Source organism: Protopterus annectens, chromosome 3.part0, assembly GCF_019279795.1.
Source record: "Protopterus annectens isolate FY-2018-M chromosome 3.part0, PAN1.0, whole genome shotgun sequence".
NCBI lineage: Eukaryota > Metazoa > Chordata > Ceratodontiformes > Protopteridae > Protopterus > Protopterus annectens.
In genome coordinates this window covers 1271372086-1271386100 of record NC_056731.1, presented here as the reverse complement: position 1 = coordinate 1271386100, position 14015 = coordinate 1271372086, and the positions used below count along the sequence as shown (strand labels likewise).

At 45.0% G+C, this 14015-nt stretch overlaps 1 protein-coding gene across 1 annotated transcript in view; it reads right to left on the bottom strand.

The window, feature by feature from the left end:
• The window catches only part of LOC122797057 (protein SSXT-like), a 1137981-nt gene that overhangs the window by 981550 nt on the left and 142416 nt on the right, over positions 1 to 14015 (bottom strand). The window lies entirely within an intron of this gene.

Sequence of the window (14015 nt, the reverse complement as noted above, 5' to 3'; positions counted from 1 at the left end):
TTTCAACAATATCCTCAAGATTAGCTTGTTCTTGCACTCCTGCAGGACTCTAGAGCTAAAACCATGAAAAATGGAACAAGAGTCCTGTAGGTGAACAGCTCCCAAACAGTACACGCAGCTGGTATGAGTCAGACATCTTTTGGGTGCAGGAATCACATTTCTTGAATCCAGAATGCTTGGATTCTTTGGCAACTTCTTAGGACATATTTACCACACAACACAACAGCGATCACAACAAGACAGTATAGTAGAAAATACAGACACACATCAAAAAAAAAACCTTTTTGCTAAGGGGAAAGAAACGGAAGGAGGAGAGTCTCTAAGTAAAATGACAACTCTTCCGACTGAGGAGATGCCTCTAACTTTCTAACTTAAATGGCTAGCTTCCTAGTAAAGAAGGGAATAAGGCAGAGCCCTCTAACTAAAATGGGCTGAAAGGGGTTGACGGATCCTCTAACTTAAACGGATTCTTAAGTTAGAAAGGAGGGAAATGGTAGGCCTGAAAGAAGGGAAATGACGGCCTCAACAACAAACTGCAACTAAACAAGTATTCTACTAACCTATGGAAAAAACTGTGCTACCAAAAAGTTATATTTTACGAGAAAATATAATGGAAAACAATTCAACTTAGCCTGAGCCAGTCAACAATCCTGAAGCTTCAAGCGGCAAACGAGATCTGGGCAACTCTCTCTAGGCATGTTGGGAAAGGGTCTAACCTCGAGCATTAGTATGCAGCCAAGTCGGAGCAGAGGATCGGCTCCGAACCCAACCAGCAAGAAGGAAGGTGAGATGGGGGCAACATAACATGGTTACTTATCAAACATCTATAAAATAATTAAGAAAACAAAATTATATCATACAGAGTATCTTTAGGACTACTATAAACAATAAATAATCAGATGCCAAATGACAAGAAATTAATACTCCTCTCCACAAAGCAAACATCTCTTTTACTGCAATGGAAACTGTTCACATGGAAATTCATTCACAGATTGTTTAGAACACCACATATAATGAAAATAATGTTTAAGCAAAATATAGGATGTTGGACATGTAAAATGGACCTTGAGCAGATTGGAGGCATACGTTTTAGGATAGTCATTTATAGGTTCATAGGTTGGTACTGGGCTATCTGCCCGAAGGCATATATTAGCCCAGCCATGTTGTGCGGTATTCAACGCCCCTTTAGTAGTTCCCTAGACCCTTGTACTAGCAGCTAGTACCCTTGGCCCCTATCTAGTAGTGCTGTTGGTGTGATCCCCGGTGTGAACTTTCTGTTACCCATCCACTCATCAAGGTTCCTCTTGAAGAGTGATAGTGAGGGGCTCTGTCTTACGTAGATTGGGACCCTGTTCCATAGTAAGGGAAGTAAGGGAAGTCTCTGCGAAGGGAATCTATCCCTCCAGCATGTTCTATTCATTGTTGTGTTGAGGTTTATATCCTTAGAGCGTGTAGCTACAGTAGATTTGGTTTTGCTAAGATGGAGCATGTTCAACAATTCTGGGTTGGACATGGCTCTGTACGTTAGACAGAGATCGCCTCTGAGAAAGCGGTATGCAACAGAGAACAGTCTTAGCTTTTTCAATCGTGCTGCATAGGGCAACTGTTTGAGGCCAGTAATCCTCTTGGTTAGGTACCTTTGTGGTCTCTCCAGCTGCTGGAGATGTCTATCCAGGTACATTCCAACTGGTGCATCGTACTCAATAATGGGTCTGATGAGGGAAGAGTAGAGGGGCACCATTACATCCTTAGATCTTGATGCAAACCCTTTCGTGATCAGATGGGTCACATAGAAGGATTTTCTAACCACTTTGGCAACATGGTTATCAAAGGAAAGCTGACTATCTACTTGGGTCCCTAGATCCCTTATTTCTTCTTCAGATTTCAGGGGATTACCTCCTATGTTGTAGTTTGCGGTTACTCTGTTTTTTCCAAAAGGGATTATTACGCATTTTTTTGCATTTAGCTTGAGACCATGGCTTTGACACCATGCATCAGTCTCATTTAGGCCCTTCTGGAGGATCGCCATTTACTTAAACTGTTTTGGGATAAAGTATTTTCTTGCAAATAGTTTTTAATGATAACTTCCATTTGTCTAAATCTTTGGGGATGGGGGCATTAAACACAATCAATGTGTTTCTAGAACAAAGTTTTCACTGTTATGGACATTACTGGCTATAGCATGCAAATCCCATTACGACAAATTGGAAAAGTGAGACTTCACCTAGATTTAAAGAATACCAAAACATCGTACTGAATGCATCATGAATTGAAGTGAGAACCATTACAACGAGAACAGAAAGAAACACATCTTATTACAACTCATGGAAGAAAGTGTACGAAATAATGGAGAGAGATGACCAATACCTAATGGAATGAAGTTTTAAATGTAAAAATGTGTAACATTTTTTTAAACAGACAACTTGGTAAACTGTTTGTTTAGATTTTATAGTTGATTATATATAATTAGCCTGTTTAAATTATGGGTTTATATGGGTCTACTTAAGCTCTCGAAAGCAGTAAAACCCGAATCCAAATTGCGCGACAGAAATAGCGAACCACGAATACGTCGAATGAACGAAATCGCGAAAGGGGAAATATCAAAATTGCATAGTTGGCCCGTCTGCAGTATAGCTCCCTAAGGTAAGTGCGATAGTTACGGACCTTAGGGTTAGGGAGGGGTTAAGGTAAGTGCATAGATAAGGTAGTGTATTGTAAGGCTGTGTGTAGGTAATGTATGTAAGGTTTAGTGTAGGGTTTTGTTAAGTGTATGTGGGTGGAATATTTAGTTTAAGTACAGCTCCGTAGGGGAAGTGTGCGGAAGTTATGGACCTTAAGGTTAGGGAGGGGTTAAGGATAGTGCATAGACAGTTCTGTATGTGGGGTTAGTGTAGGGTTAAGCAGTAGGATTTTGGTGCTTTAATTTAGGGCTAGAAGTAAGGATTTGGTTAGTGTATGTATGTTTTTTTTTATTGTGTTTGGTAGGTAGTGTGTTGCGGATGGTGGGTGCAGACTATGATGGTTCGAGGTTTACATTTTCGTGCTTTAGTACGTTAGACGTAGCCGCGGTTCGCTCTTAATGTGTCACGGGATTTGGGTGTTTCGAGGGTATAAAGTAGGCTCGGTTTATATTGCAAAGGTATGAAATTACATTCATTTTGTAAAATCAATAAAAATATTTAACAAAAGAAAGACATTGTGCAGTATTATGTACACAGTAGGAACATCCAGTGGACTGGGAGAAGGCAAACTTAGCAGTTCCTTGCAATGATCTGAGCCTGTGAAAAATGTTTGCTTTCATAAATGAAAGACTGTCATTCTACACAGAAAATCTCCAAAGGAAAGGCCCGCAGGGGCCAGAAGAGAGCGTGTCAGAGTCTGAATATGGGTAAGTTTGTGGAGACAGGTGGCCAGAGTAGAGTAGAACTCCTCCTCAACATCTTCTGAGTTAGAAGATTCGGCACCTTCCTGAAAGGCCACGTCCCTGCTTCTTTTGGATGGGGTGGCTTCAGTAGCACAAGTACGGAAGCACGCTCTGGATTTTGTGAAAGCCATGAATTCCAGTAATACTTTTAGGAGGTCTTGGGCTTCAGTCTGAGAAGAGTGGTAAGCTTTGGTGGTCTGTTTAAAAGGGACGACCCAAGGTTACTGTCATCCAACAGCAACAATAGTGAAGGCTTTGGTTGTTGAGGTAGACAGGGTGTCTCATTCAAGATCCTTGATTTGGACACTGGAAACTGAAGACTGCTGAACAACCTCTGAACCGAATGGGTGCACCATGGTAAAATTTGTATGTAGGCCAGAAACTATGGTGGCTTCCCCAGGGATCATGCCAGTGGGTTTGGGCCTATGAGTTATCGGACCAGGGTGCTGCAAATGTGCCTCACCTGGATCATCTGTCAACTACTGGACTAGAGCTGGAAACTTTCTTGCAAACATCAGCATCCTCAGACTTTATGTCTTTCCATTTCTTTGGAATGACCTTAGCTAACACTGGGGTTTACAGAGGCACTGTGAAAGTAGCGGGTTTCAATGTTACCAGGAAATGAAGACTCTATATGGCAGCTAATACCTTGGCCCTACATTTTAGGGTTTTTGCAAAGAATTTTGTGCAGTTTGGACAATTAGAGACATGGTAAGGCTCCAAGCAGAACAGACAAAACAACTGAAAATCTTTATGCTAGATCTGCTTCTCACATTTTAGGCAATTATTGACTCTTCTGAACATTAAATTAACAGAGAAAAAAACCACAATGGGGTACTTATCCAAACAGATGAAATTTCCTGGAAAAATGAGCCAGCCAACAGGCTGCAAGTGTTCTGAACACACGTGAAGGGCATCTGACTGTAAGGCTAGGAATGAAAATGGTGCATATGGATGTCATTCTTATACCCTGACATCCAGGAGTCTGATGTCCTACTGCTAGGAATGATGCAGACCCTGGAAATTGGGCTGGTCTGGAGCTTCTACGTGGCAGGAAGCCCCAAGAATCAATATTGCAACACTATGAAGAACATCTATGTTTAAGTAGCAAAGTTTGGGAATGATGGTGGATAAGACTAACCCATCTGAAATGCTTTCCCCCTCTTCCCCAGTATGGGGGACAGTAGTGCAGGAGATGTCAAGAGCCAGATGAAAAGGAGAATGGGAATTTGCACTTCAACACTGACCTACTCAAACATCTACAATTATGGTAAGTGTAACAAAACTGTACTATGTTCTTCCTACTAAATGTTGCACTACTGATCCTTGGGAAGACTCCAAAATATACTAGCTAGGGGGCAAGCTGTCTCTTGGCCCTTGGGCAAGCAGGTTTTGTAGGATAGCAGTTGGAAACCCTGCCCTAGCCCTGGACGCACTGGCTAAATGGTAGTATTTAGTAAAGGGGTGAGGAAATGTCCATGTGGCAGCTTCCAGGCTAGCCTGTGTAGGAATAACTTTACGAAAGGCAGAAGTGACTGCACTGTGTTTGGCTGAGTGCACCCAGGCATGAGTTGTTACTGGCTTACCATGATGGCCATAACAGAAGGTGCGAGTCTGTTTGGAGATGGTTCTGTCTTCTTTTCCTTCTGCAAAGGACAGCAGTAGTTGGTCTGCCCAGTTAGAGAATTTTGTACTGATCGCATACCAGATCTACTGGTCTACATCCAGGGAATGCAAGGATCTGCTTTATTCTGTGGGTTAAGGAAGAACACTGGCAACAGCTTGATTCAGGGAGAGTTCTGACACTACTTTGACCATAAAGGAGGGATTAGTTCTAAAGGCTACCCTGTCCCTATGGAACACAATGAAGGGTTCCCTACTTGCCCGGTCTTGTAGTTCTGAGACCTGCCTGGCTGAAGTGATAGCTATAAGTAGGATGGTCTTCCGAGTGAGAATCCTTAGGAGAACAGAAGCTGCTGTCTTCAAAGGGTTATAATGTATGCTTTTTAAAACATCGTTTAAATCCCAGGTAAGGACAGGATTTCTCCTGGGGGGCCAAAGAGGTATGACCACTTTAAGGAAGAGTTTCAAGTGGGGGGGAGAACATATGAGGGGAGTAGGTAAAGCAGAAACAGGTAACTGAAGCATGCACCTTAACACTAGAATAAGAAAAACCCTAGTGAAATAATCCTGACAGATATTCTAACACTAGGTTTATGTCTGCCAGTGAATGGTTAAGGTCTTTGTCTTTGCACCAAAGAAAAAACTTTTCCATTTGAATAAGTATGACTTTCTGGTATTTGGCTTTCTAGCCTTCTTTAAGATTGATAGCTCTTCTGCAAAACCATGTTAGTGTGATGGAGCTCAGGTGAGGATGAAGAACAGACTCTTTTAGCTGAGTGAGTAGTCTGTCACTTTTGGGAAAATGTAATATCGCCCCTCGGTGAGGGTCAAGAGGAGGGAGAAAGTACAGCTGTGTAAAATCTTACCATAACAGTATTCCTTATAAAAGGGATTCCCTGTCGTGAAGCTCACCGTCTGGCCAGTTTACCAAAGTCTACCACTGCTTTAAGGTACGCTGAACGTCACCTGCACATTCCTTGCGTAGGTTAGGGCATAAAGGTGACATTCAGGCGTACCAACCTCAGAAATGATTGCCCCAGTAGGAACAGCAGTTTAAGGAAAACCAAGGAGAACCTGCACATACAGGAAGGAAAAAGACCAGGGAGATGGAGGGAGTGAATACTGCAGTGGTGAAGGCAAGGACATCTACCATTATGGTAAGATTTTACACAACTGCACTATGTCCTTACATTCACTGCTGCAGTATTCCTTACAGATGGGAGAGTGCCAAAACTCAAGAAGAAACTTGGGAGGAGGAAGCAGCAGAGCGCTCCAAGAAGCCATGAAGAATGGCAGCAGCAAAACCAGCTCTAGCTCTGGAGATACCATCCAACTGGTAATGTTTGGTAAAGGTATGCACAGAAGTCCAGGGTAGCAGCTTCAAGAATATAATTAGCATCTATGCCTTTGAAAAAAGCACCAGAAGAAGCCACAGCTCTAACTGAATGAGCCTTTACAGAATACGGAAGGCTCTCGTCATGAAAAGTCTAACAAAAGGAAATAGCCTCTGAAATCCAAGTGGAAATAGTTTGCATGGAAACAGCCAAACCTAAAGGCCTAGGATGAAGAGAAACCAAACTGGTTAGATTTTCTGATAGCTTTATCAAAATAAAATCAGAGCTGTCTATGCACATCTTAAGTATGCAGCAGCCTCTCACTGTCAGATTGAGGGAAAAAAAGTAGGCAAATTAATAGACTGATTAAGTGACAACTCATTAACCACCTTGGGCATGAAAGAAGGATTAGCATGCAAGGACATCCTGTCCTCATGAAATATCAAAAAAGGTGGACAAGCCATAAGGGCTTTCAACTCAGACACCCGTCTGGCAGACGTAAGAGCTAACAAAAGAACTGTCTTCCAAGAACAAATTTGCAAGGAAGCTGAAACAGCAGGCTCAAAAGGAGCCTGAGCCAGTTTTTCCACAACAAAGTTAAGATCCCAGGGAGGAGGAACAGGATTCTTGGGAGGTCTAATATTAAGGATGCCTTTAAGAAATTGCTTAGCCTCAAATCTAGAAGCTAACAGGGGAGTTAAAGGCAGACAAGCAGAATCAGCTAAGTGGGCCTTAATAGAATAGGCCAAACCAGCAATGAGCAATTTGCACAAGAAAGAGAACCAAAGCAACATCCACAGAAGAAGTGGGTCCAGGTCACGAAAAAGATACTAAATAGAAAACCTCTTTCATTTAGAGAAATGGGATTTCCTAGTAGTAGGTTTCCTGGCCGCCTACAGGACCTGCTGCATGTTCTCAGAAAAAAGGTGTCTGAGGAATCAAAACCCTATAACCCACAGTGTCAATTGAAGCGTGGACAGGTGGGGATGGATGAGAGACCCCTCGCCTTGTCTGAGGAGACCCTCCCTGTGAGGTAACTTGTGATGACTGCCCCTGGCTAGATGCAGAAGTAGAGGAAACCAGTGCTGTCATGGCCAAAAGGGAGTCACCAACAAGACTTTGGGAGCATCCTGTTGAATCTTGAACAGGACTCTCGAAATGACAGGACGGGGAGGGAATGCATAAAGAAACAACCCCCTTCCAAGAAAATATGAGCGAGTCCCCCTTCCATACCAGAGGACCTGGGACCCTGGCACAAATCAGAGGAAGTTATCTTTTCAGAGGGAAGGTAAAGAGATCTACTTGATGAGCACCTCACTGGTGAACGATGTCCAGAAATACATCCCTGTGAAGCATCCATTCGAGACTGAGTGAAGGACCTGCTCAGATTGTCTGCCACAATGTTCCGATCTGAAGGAGTGTAAACTGTCTGAAGAGTTGCTCGATATTGGATAGCCAGACCCCATACCAGAACTGCCAGACGATAAGACAGTAAGATCTCGTAGCCCCCTGTTTGCTGATGTACTTCATTACTGTGGTATTGTCTGTGAATACCTTGAGAGGCCCTGCAAATAACAGAGGATGAAAAGCCTGAAGAGCCAGCATAAGAGCCCTCATCTCTGATACTGATGTGCTCCTTCCACCAACGAGGTGGCCACACCCCCTGAACCCTCAGGGAGCCAAATGTTGCTCCCCATCCCACATCTGAAGAGTCTGTGAACAGATCCTGAGACGGAAGAGGAGGCTGAAGAGGGAGCCCTGGATTCAAAGACAACTGCTGAATCCACCACAGACGTTCTTTCTTGAGACACGTGAGAAGAGGAACAGGAAAGTCTAGAGGATGTGCATGCTGAAGCCACACTGATTTGAGAAACCACTGGAACTTCCTCATGTGGAGTTTGGCCAGAGGAAGCATTGGAATGGTGGAAGCCATGAACCCCAGAGCTCTCAGAAACTCCCTGGCTGCAATGGAGGCCAAGGGAAGAAGAGTTTGAAAGAAAGAATTGAGAGTTAATGCCATTTGAGGAGGCAGGGATGCCAGCATTAGCACCGTTTGAAACCTGCAATCCAGAAAGATATAATTGTGAGAAGGAGTCAGGGAAGACTTTTTGATGTTTATCGTGAACGCCAGGCTCTGAAGAAGAGAAATGGTAAAATGAAGATTTTGCAAAAAGACCTCTGAAGAAGATGCCTGAATCAGCAGGTTGTCCAAATAACAAAAGAATTGGATCCCTTGAAGCCTGCAAAAGGCGATCCACAGGAGCGAGGCATTTGGTGAACACCCTTGGGGCAGTAGAAAGGCCAAAGGGCAAAGCACAGAATTGAAAATGCCAGCAAGCAACAGAGAAATGCAAAAATCTCCTGAAAGGAGGATGGATTGTAATATGGAGATAAGCATCCTTGAGGTCCAGAGACACCAGAAATGCCTGAGGGAGCAAGAGAGGAAAAATGGACTGAAGGGACAACATCCGAAAGGAAGGCACCTTCAGAAAGGTGTTTAGATGGGAGATGTCTAGAATAGGCCTCCAAGTACCTTCTTTTCTGGGCACTAGAAACATTCTTGAATAAAACCTTTCCCCCCTTTGGGACACAGGTACCTCTTGAATAGTACCCTGAGACAAGAGGTCTCGGAAAAACCTCGGGGGGAAAAGGAAGCTATTCCAGAGGAGGCTGAGGAATGTCCACAAAAGGAGGTTGGGAAATCCAGACCATGAAATACTCCTGTCGAATGATGGAAAGAACCCAAGAATCTTGGGTGATTCTGAGCCAAACTGGAAGAGAAAGAGAAATGCGAAGAGAAAGAAGAATGTGGCTGGGAACGGGTGGATAGTCGCACCGCACCTCGTTTGTCAGGAAAGGAAGGCTTAAGAATCCCTGCAGTCCGAGTGCCCTTAGCAGTAGTCTATTTACTACCCTTTTTACCTTTAGGAGGAATGCGAGACTGCCTACGAACAAAGGCCGTCTTAGAATTAGAAGTTATGTACTTACCATAACGTTCCATCTGAGTAGGTAAACTTCATTTGTCAGCAACCTATGGGTTATCGGATCCATATCGGATCCGAGCCAGCAGCTTCCAACAGCTAAGATCCGAGCTCCAAGCTCCTCCCCTTACCCATTCTCCCCTGCTATCCCTTTCCTGACCTCAGATCGAGTTTGCTTATCCATAAACCATACGATACCAAGAACCACCTCCCTACAATAACCTGGAAACAATCCGCCATGACAGCAGGAGTCCTTTGAACATCCATATAGGTTAGGGGGACGGCGGGAGGGACGGTTGCTGACAAATGAAGTTTACCTACTCAGATGGTAAGTACTTAACTTCTAAATCTGAAGTAGTTAACTTCATTTGTCCAACAACCTATGGGACAGAGTCCCCAGCTACCTGATTCTTGGGAGGTCCTCATGGAAGGATGTTCCGGAGCACTGCAGAGCCAAAGGATGCTCTCCCTCTGGAAACAATATCCAACTTGTAATGATTTATAAATGTATGAGATGAAGCCCAAGTGGCTGCTGAACAAATGTCATCCAACGACACCCTAGATCAAAAAGCCGCAAAGGTAGACATCGATAGAGTAGAATGGGCATGAACTCTTTGAGGTGCAGGCCGGCCCGAACTCTCATATGCCAAAAGAATACATTGGGAAATCCATCTGCACAATATGATTTTTGATACAGGTTTTCCCAAAGAGGACTTAGCAAAGGATACAAAAAGCTGGTCTGATTTTCTGTGATCAGCTGTCCTGTGCAAATAGAATATTAGTTGCCAATGTACATCTAGAGAGTGCAACTTGTATTCGCCTTTGTTCTGATAACTTGGGAAGAAGACTGGTAAATTAATAGATTGGTTGATATTAGACTCCAATGCAATTTTGGGCAGAAAGGAGGGATTGGTCCTGAGTGAGACTATCTTTGTGGAAAATCAAATACGGTGGCTTGGCGCAAAGGGCTTGAAGCTCAGAGGCCCTTCTGGCCGAAGTTATGGCAACAAGAAATGCCGTCTTCCAAGATAAGTATTTCAGATCCACCGAAGTTGCAGGCTCAAAGGGAGGAGCTGTTAGAGACTGAAGTACAAGAGTTAAATCCCAAGGAGGGACTGCATCTTTTACCGGAGGTCTTAGTAGGAAAGTGCCTTTTAGGAAGGTCTTACATAATTTGGACGAAGTCAAAGGGCTGAGATCACTGCCAACATGATAATGAGAGATTGCGGCCAACTGGACTTTGACCGTAGAAGAGCTAGCACCTTGGTCGAATAACCCTGACAGAAAATCTAGTACTGCTGGCAACGGAGTTGTAAAGGGATCTAAGTTCCAATGCTCCGCCCAAATAGAGAAACGCTTCCATTTACTATTATAGATTCTTCTAGTAGATGGCTTGTGAGCGGCTACTAGAATAGCCTTGAAAGGGGATGAGATACCAGGAGTCCTAGCTATCACTGGAACTGGATCAACCAAGCTGTGAGCTTGAGGTTGTCCAGATTTGGGGTTGACAGGCCTGATGGGTGAGAGATCAGATCCGGAATGGGATCTAGAATCCATGGGGGATTCACTAGATGAGACCATAGATAAGGGAACCAAGCTTGACGAGGCCAGAATGGGGCAATGAGGATTATTCTGCTCCCCAACCGTCTGGCTTTCTGTAAAAATTTGAGCATCAGGGGCAGAGGAGGGTAAGCATAGAGTAGACCAGGTGGCCAAACATGCACCAGAGTGTCTCTGGGGGATTCCCCGGGTGGGGGAATTAGAGTGAAGTAGTCGCTGCACTTTGCGTTTGAAGGAGAGGTGAAAAGATCGCAACGAGGTTGACCCCATTTGGAGAAGATTTGCTTCGCTACTTTCGGAGTCAGAGACCGCTCGTATGGTGACAGGATGGATCGACTCAGTCTGCCAAAATGTTGGACCGTCCCAGAATGTGTGCTGCTATGAGAAAGCGGTTGTTGGACATAGCCCATTCCCACACTCTCATGGCCTCCCTTCAAAGTGGATAGGACCTGGTTCCCCCTTGTTTGTTGATATACCAGACGACCGACATGTTGTCTGTCTGGATCGCAATTGTCCCCAAGGGAAGAAGGCTTTAAAGTGCTTGCAACGCCAAAAGCACCGCTCTCATCTCTAGGACACTGATGTGCAATGAGGTCTCCAAATGGTTCCACGTGCCTTGGACGGTCCTGCCCAAGCAGTGCCCCCCCACCCGAGGCGAGAGGCGTCCGTGGTCACCGTGGCTAGAGGAGGGGATGCAGAGAAAGGACACCTTTTCTGGAGGTCCGGGGACTGGAGCCACCATAAGAGGGCTTTCTTGCACACCCTGCTGAGAGGAACGGGAAAGCTCAGGGGATGTAGCAGCTAGGACCACTGGACTTGTAAGGTCCATTGAAGAACTCTCATGTTTAAGCGTGCCATGGCTAGTAGGTTGATGGTTGCCGCCATCAAGCCTAGAGCCCTCAGGACCAATTCCGCAGGGGGAGCTGGTGATTGTAGAAGGGCCAGTACATGGAGTTTCAAAGTTCGTAGCCGGTTCGGAGTCAAGAAGGCTAGAAACTGGTTGGTGTTCAATCTGGCTCCGATGAAATCTAGAATTTGAGTTGGCAGAAGGGAAGATTTTCCGATGTTGATCGTGATCCCCAGCCAGAGAGTTAGATGGAGAAAATAATCCCTGGCAGTGCAAAGTAGATGCCTGGTGGGGGCAGTCAGGAGCCAGTTGTCCAGGTACGGAAAGACCTGAATTCCCTGGAGTCTCAGGTGGGCCGCTACAACGGTTAATACTTTGGTGAACACCCTGGGGGCTGTGGTGAGACCAAAGGGAAGGACCCTGAACTGGTAATGGCTGGCTCCCAGCCAGAAGCGGAAGAACCTCCTGGATCGTCTGTCCATCAAAATGTGGTAGTACGCATCCTTGAGGTCTATGGAGCACATCCAGTCGTTCTCCTGCAGAAGGGGGAGAATGGATTGAAGAGTGACCATCCAGAACTTTTCTTTGGCTACTGACAGGTTCAGGAAGGACAGGTAGAGGATTGGTCTTGGGTCCCCAGTCTTTTTTGGCACCAAGAAGAAAGTACAGTTTTGTACCTACCATAAATGTAGATGTTCGAGTGCTAATACAGCTGCAGTCATAACAGATGGGTTATCCTGCCATCAGGCGGGTCCTCGGTCGGCCGAATTCCAAAGTCTAGGTCCGACATCAGATGTCGCTTCTTCCCCGACGTCAGTGCGGCAGGGGTATAAAAGAACCAGCCGACGCCACTTTCTTCAGTTTTTCTTGCCCCAGATGTCAGGTGCCCCCAGAAGAAAGGCAAAACATAAATTTATGTAATAATGCAATGCAATATAATCAAAAAACGGTAGTTGCAAGCAAATACACCATAAAAGAATACCCCAATCAGGTTGTATGAGGAGGTGTTAGCCATTAGGCCTGTCCTAAGAGGGGAAGGAGGGAGGGAAACCTGGACTGCAGCTGTATTAGCCCTCGAACATCTACATTTATGGTAGGTACAAAAAGTACAGTTTTGTACCTACCATAAATCTAGATGTTCGAGTGCTAATAGAGCTGCAGTAATCACAGATGGGTTTTCTGCCGTCAGGCGTTCCCTCGGTCGGCCGAATTCCAAAGTCTTGGTCCGGCATCGGTCGCTGTCGCTTTCTCTTCTGACGTCAGTGAGGCCAGAGTATATAAGACACAGCCGACGCCATGTTCTTCAGTCTTTCTTGCCCCAGATGTCAGGTACCCCCAGAAGGAAGGCAATACATAAATTATGCTTATATGTGTATACATGCAATGCAATATAATCCAAAATCAGTGGTTGCAAGCAAATAAACCATAGAAGGATAACCCAGTCAGGTTGTATGAAGAGGTTGTTAGGCCCCATGCCTTTACCAAGTGGGGAAGGAGGGAGGGAAACCTGTACTGCAGCTGTATTGGCACTCGAACATCTACATTTATGGTAGGTACAAAACTGTACTATGTTCATCGTGCATACTGTTGCAGTAATCACAGATGGGTAGAGTCCCAAAGCTACGCACAGGGTGGTAGGTACTAGGAGGAACTGGGTTGAGCCAGAATGCCCTGCAAAACAGCAGTGGCAAAGCCTGCTCTTGTTCTGGAATATAAAGGCAGGTGGTAGTGTTTTGTGAAGGTATGTACAGAACTCCAAGTGGCTGCCTCCAGAATATCTTTGGTAGGAACTCCTCTGAGGAAGGCTGTAGAGGTAGCTGTGGCCCTGGTGGAGTGTGATCTGATACCTGTAGGAACAGATTTCCCATGATAGGAATAACAAAACCGTATGCAGTGGCCTATCCACTTTGAAATAGTCTGCTTGGAAACTGGCTTCCCTTGAGCCCCTACAGCATAGGACACAGAGTTGTTCCGATTTCCTGAAGGACTTTGTTCTGTCCAAATAGTAACGTAGCTGCCTATGGATGTCTAAAGAATGTAGCAGCCTTTCCCCTTTGTTTTGAGGATTGGGGTAAAAGGTAGGAAGGTGTATGGCTTGATTTAAAGCTACCCTGGATACCACTTTAGGCATAAATGATGGGTTGGTACGAAGGGAAACCCTGTCCTGATGGAAAATGAGAAAGGGCTGCACCGCCATGAGGGCCTGTAGTTCCAAAACTCTACGAGCTGAACTGATAGCCAGAAGG